The sequence below is a fragment of the Pseudorca crassidens genome, chromosome 2, assembly GCF_039906515.1.
Source record: "Pseudorca crassidens isolate mPseCra1 chromosome 2, mPseCra1.hap1, whole genome shotgun sequence".
In the NCBI taxonomy this organism is placed as follows: Eukaryota; Metazoa; Chordata; class Mammalia; order Artiodactyla; family Delphinidae; genus Pseudorca; species Pseudorca crassidens.
Genome location: NC_090297.1, coordinates 81452295 through 81458294, shown reverse-complemented (window position 1 = coordinate 81458294; position 6000 = coordinate 81452295).

The window sequence follows — 6000 nt, the reverse complement described above, 5'->3', positions numbered from 1 at the left end:
ACATCCTCCACCAGATAGGGCCTTTGTTAAAACTGCTGAAACTATGGATACACCATTACCACCCAAAGTCCATAGTTTACAATACAGTTCACTCTTGGTGTTGTATATTCTGTGAGTTTGGACGACTGTGTAATGACACATATCCATCATTATGGTATCATACAGAGTATTTTCACTGCCCTAAAAATCCTCTGTGGTCCACCTATTCCTCTCTCCCTCCCCCCAAACCCCTGGCAACCCCTGACCTTCTTCTTGCCTCCCTAGTTTGCCTTGTCCAGAATGTCATATTTGGAGTTACACAGTATGTAGCCTCTTTAGATTGTCTTCTTTCGCTTAGTAATGTGCCTTTAAGGTTGTTGCATGTATTTTCATGGCTTGAAAGCTCATGTTTTTAGCACTGAATAATATCCATTGTCTGGATGTACCACAGTTTATTTATTCACCTGCTGAAAGACATCTTGATTGCTTCCACATGAATTATGAATAAAGCAGCTATAAACATCCACGTGCATGCTTTTGTGTGGACATCTGCTTTTTTTCTTTTTTTTTTTTTTTGCGGTACTCGGGTCTCTCATTGTTGTGGCCTCTCCCGTTGCGGAGCACAGGCTCCGGACGCGGAGGCTCAGCAGCCATGGCTCACGGGCCTAGCCGCTCCGCAGCATGTGGGATCCTCCCGGACGGGGACACAAACCTGTGTCCCCTGCATTGGCAGGCGGACTCTCAACCACTGCGCCACCAGGGAAGCCCCTGGACATATGCTTTTAACTCCTCTAGGTAAATACCAAGGACTGTGATTGCTGGATCATATAAGAGTATGTTCAGTTTCGCAAGAAACCACCAAACTGTCTTCCCTTTTGCATTCCCACCAGCAATAAAGGAGAGTTCCTGTTGTTCCACATCCTTGCCAGCATTTGTTGTTGTCAGTGTTCTGAATTTTGGCCATTCTAATAGGTGTGTAGTGGTATTTATTGTTTTAATTTTCATTTCTATAATGTGAAGCATCTTTTCATATGTTTATTTGCCATCTGTATATCCTCTTTGTTCAGGTATAACTTTATTTTTTAGAAAAGTTTTATATTTACAGAAAAATTGAGAAGATAGTATGCAGAATTCCCGTATACCCACACCCAGTTTTTCCTACTCTTACCATCTTAAAGTAGTATGGTACATTTGTTACAATCTATAAACCAATATTGACACTTTATTATTAACTGAAGTTCACAGTTTATTCAGATTCCCTTAATATTTACCTAATGTTCTTTTACTATACTATGATCCCATCCAGGATACCACATTCCATTTAGTTTTCATAATGTCCTCAGGCCCCCCTTGACTATGACAGTTTTTCAGACTTTCCTTGTTTTTGATGACCTTGACAGTTTTGAGGAGTACTGGTCAAGTATTTCGTAGAATGTCCTTCAATTGGGATTTGACATTTTTCCCATGATTAGATTGGGGTTATGGGAGTTGGGGAAGAAGATCACAGAGGCAAAGAGCCATTTTCATCACATCATATATACTATCATCATGATTTATGACTGTTGATGTTGACCTTGATCACTTGGCTGATGTAGTTTTTGTCCACAGTAAGTTTTTGTAGGTTTCTCCAGAGTACGGTTACTCTATTTCCTCCCTTTCCATAGTCTTTAGAGGGAAGTCACTACATGCAGCCCACACTTAGGGAGTAGGGATTTATGCTCCCTCTCCTTGAGGACAGAGTATCCATATAAATTATTTGAAATTCTTCTGCATAGGCTATTTGTTTCTTCTCCTCCATTTATTTTTATTCAATGATTTATTTACACCAGTATTGACTCAGATAATTATTTTATGCTTTGGGTTATTATCCAATTTTACTTTTATTTATTTTTTCCAAATTGTTCCACCTTTGGCTATTGGGAATTCTTTCAGTTGTCTTCTCTGTCCCTTTGTCATATCCCTATCAATATGGTTTTTAAAGAAATCACCTCCTAAAAAAAAAATAAAAGAATGCAATCTCATTCATTACTTTCTGTCACTTCAACAAGCTCATCTTGTATATTTCCTGCCCTAGTCCTAGAATCAACCATTTCTCCAAAAAGCCCTAGTTCCTTTTACTGGAGAATAATGTTAGAAACCAAGATCTGAGTGCTATGTGTATTTGTGCTAGGGGATGTCATTTCTTTTATGATCCCTCTCGGTTAACAGATCAAAGAAATATATGCATGTATACTAATCAGTGTATACATACATATCTATTAATATTTCTATTTGTAACCATGTGCGTCTATAGTAAGCTAAACATGAGTTCTTCCTGATATCTCCAACTCTAACCCATCACTACACAGATCGTTCTAGCCTCCTCCCTTTGCTTGTCTGTAAATTCTTACTCCAGCAATGAGCTACACCTGCGGCCCATTCACTCAGTTGTTCAGTTCCAGTATACACATGTAGCAGTATCAGAATTGTTAACACATACCTCCAAGTGAAACAACTTTATCAACGAAAGTAGAGTTCTATGCAATTTCTTTTGCCTTCAGTCTTCCGGATTCCACTCATTTCCAGTTTTACTTAAGGTCAGCACCTTTCCCTGCCCCCTCCTTCAGTGGCATTGTTTCATATATATACATATATATATATATTTTAATTTATTTATTTTTGGCTGTGTTGGGTCTTTGTTGCTGTGTGTGGGCATTCTCTAGTTGCGGCGAGCAGAGGCCACTCTTCGTTGCGGTGCGCAGGCTTCTCATTGTGGTGGCTTCTCTTGTGGAGCACGGGCTCTAGGCGTGGGCTTCAGTAGTTGTGGTTTGCGGGCTCTAGAGCGCAGGCTCAGTAGTTGTGGTGCACGGGCTTAGTTGCTCCACGGCATGTGGGATCTTCCCGGACCAGGGCACGAACCTGTGTCTCCTGCACTGACAGGAGGATTCTTAACCACTGCGCCACCAGGGAAGCCTATATATATATATATATACATACACATATGTATGTATATATATATGTGTATATATATGTATATATAGGCTTCCCTGGTGTATGTATATATATATACATACATATACATATATATATACATATATACATGGTGTATGTATATATATACATACATATACATATATATACATATATATACATATATACATGGTGTATGTATATATATATACACATAGGCTTCCCTACATATATATATGTATGTATATATATATACATTTTTGCGGTACGCGGGCCTCTCACTGTTGTGGCCTCTCCCGTTGCGGAGCACAGGCTCCGGACGCGCAGGCTCAGCGGCCATGGCTCACCGGCCCAGCCACTCCGCGGCATGTGGGATCTTCACGGACCGGGGCACGAACCCGTGTCCCCTGCATCGGCAGGCAGACTGTCAACCACTGCGCCACTAGGGAAGCCCCATATATTTTTAATACAGTTAGATTCTTTTATCATGATCTGCTTTCCTTCCTGGAATTTTCTGACCTCCTAAATGATTTTATTTTAATTTTCATACATTAAAGTTCACTCTTTGTGTTTTACAGTTCTATAGCTTTTGATAATTGTGAATGTCATGTATCCATGATTAAAGTATTATACAGAATAATTTCACCTCCCTAAATGTCACCTGTGCTTCAGCTCCCCATCTCTCCACCCTGAAACTCTGGCAACCACTGTTTTTATTGTCTCTATAGTTTTGCCTCTCCAGAATGTCATATAATTGGAGTCATACAGTATGTAATCATTTCAGGCTGGCTTAGTTCACTGAGCAATATGCATTTGCAATTCCTCCATGTCTTTTTGTGGCTTGAAATCTTGTTTCTTTTTATCTATGAATAATATCCCATTGAATGGGTGTACAATTTATCCAGTCAGGCAATGTTTTAATAATTGAAAATGCAGAGATGAAAAAGTCATCCTTACCCTGGAGAAATTCCCTGCCACTGGAGTTGGTGGCACATAGATAAACTACAGCATGATAAGAGCTATATTGCATGTATAAGCAAGGCACTGTGGGCACCCATAGGAGAAAGTGGACATCTACGTAAAAATGTGATGAGCATAATACAGAGAAAAGCTGACGTTTACCTTGGGCCTTGAAGAAAAAGTAGGCATTTGAGGGTGAGAAGGGAGCAGTAAGATGACTGATGAAAATGAGCCTGCCAACAAGTATTGCAAGAAGGTGAGAGAGACTGCCTCAGGTCCCGGATAACAAGTGCATTTTTCTAAGGTTGGGAGGAAGGGGCTCTGCAGTTCCCCTTCTGGTGTCATTTGGATAATAGCAATAACAATGACTCTCACTTGTCGAGCACCTACTACCACGTGCCAGGCACAGTGCTGGGCATTGTATGTGTATTTTTCCTTCACAGGACTGTCCTTGTGTGTGTGTAACACACACACATGCAAAGATATGGAAAAAACTCCATCATGCTTCCTGTTGGAAGCTGATACTACTGAAGGTGAGTGCTATTGCAATGTGTGGAGTAACTGAAGAGACATTGTCTGATACCTGTGTAGGAAGCCTGCCCTTTGCTGTTTAGCTGCAGCTGCCACTTTCAGGCCTTGCTCACCCCAGCTCCTCGTCTCTAGGCCCCAAAGCTTTAAAATAATCATTGCATTACCAATTGCTGCATTCCATGGGATTGGCCACCTCCTCTGTCTTATCCAGGGATCAGGTCTCGAGATCACCTCATTTTCTTCTACCTCTGAGATTCTATATTTACCTAAACAATTCCAGAAATGAGAGATGATAAGAACTTGGATCAGAATTAGAAGATACCAAGCTTTTCTTTTATGAAAATAGCAAAATGAGGTCAACCTTCTCTTGACTCTGCCCCATGTAAGTTTCCTAAAGAAAATCAAAGCAAATCTGTTGATCTATATTTAGGCTGCCTGCTTCCTACTCCAGAGCTCAGAACTGAACTCTTCTCCCTCCTGTTGACTCTGTAATATGTGACAAGGCCTTGATATTGGCCCAGCACCCCATGGAGCCCATTAGAACAGCACTGTCCTGGAATACAGTTCTCTAGGGGAAAGAGCTATAAAAATGTGGAAACTGAGAGAGTAAGTAATGTTCCCAGAATATTGAATAGCTCCAACTCTGATAATCTTGACTTTTGGCATTGGAACATAACAGGCCAATTTGTACCAAGAGACAAATTACCAGTTTGTGATAGTCTTTAACAAAGACTTGACAACCCTATTGATACTACAAATCTTTTTCATATTTCAGCCAATGAGGTCCTCCAGGGAATGTGTACTGAGTGACACATCACACAGCTAAATATAAAGCAGCAGTTAATTTGACACCCACTACAAGATGACAGAAGTGGAACCTACCAAGTGACTCATAATTATTTTTTCCAACATTTAAAATACTGGTAATTAAGTTTCCTGTATTTACTTCCTAAGATGCAAGCTTTCCCAAAAATTAAACTCAAATTTGTTGTAGAATAAAATTTCAGGATCTAAGGAATTATAGAAAGTCACAGATGCATAAATACAAACGTGTTCTTATCCACATTTGGCTAGTTAGTATTTAGCTTACAGTCCTTAAAATGTTATCAGTATTGTAATCATGCCTTTCCCTTTAGGCAAAAAGTTATTTTAGTCAAGTTAGACTAGAGGTAATTGTGTAAACAACCAATTCCTACTAGACTGAAACATCCTGAGGGTATGTATGTGTTTCAAATGTCCTTGTACCCTTCACACAGCAGAGGCTTCAGTTGTCTTTCAGTATTCATGGTACTACAGGCCCCAGTTTTTTAAGTGGGTTACATGGTCACTCAGAATAAAGACCACATTTCCTCAGGCTGACTTAACAGTAGGTGTGGCCTGGTAACTAAGTTCAGACAAATGATATGTAAGCATAAGTGTAAACAGTCTCCAGGAGCCTTCCTTAATTTAGCTTTCTTTTCCATTTTGTCTTCTTCCTGCTGGCTGGATGGTGGATCTAATGGCTAGAGGTGAGCAACTATCCAGGAGGTGAGCAGCTTTGACCATGAAATGATCTTAGAAGAGAGGCCAGGCCTGGCAGAG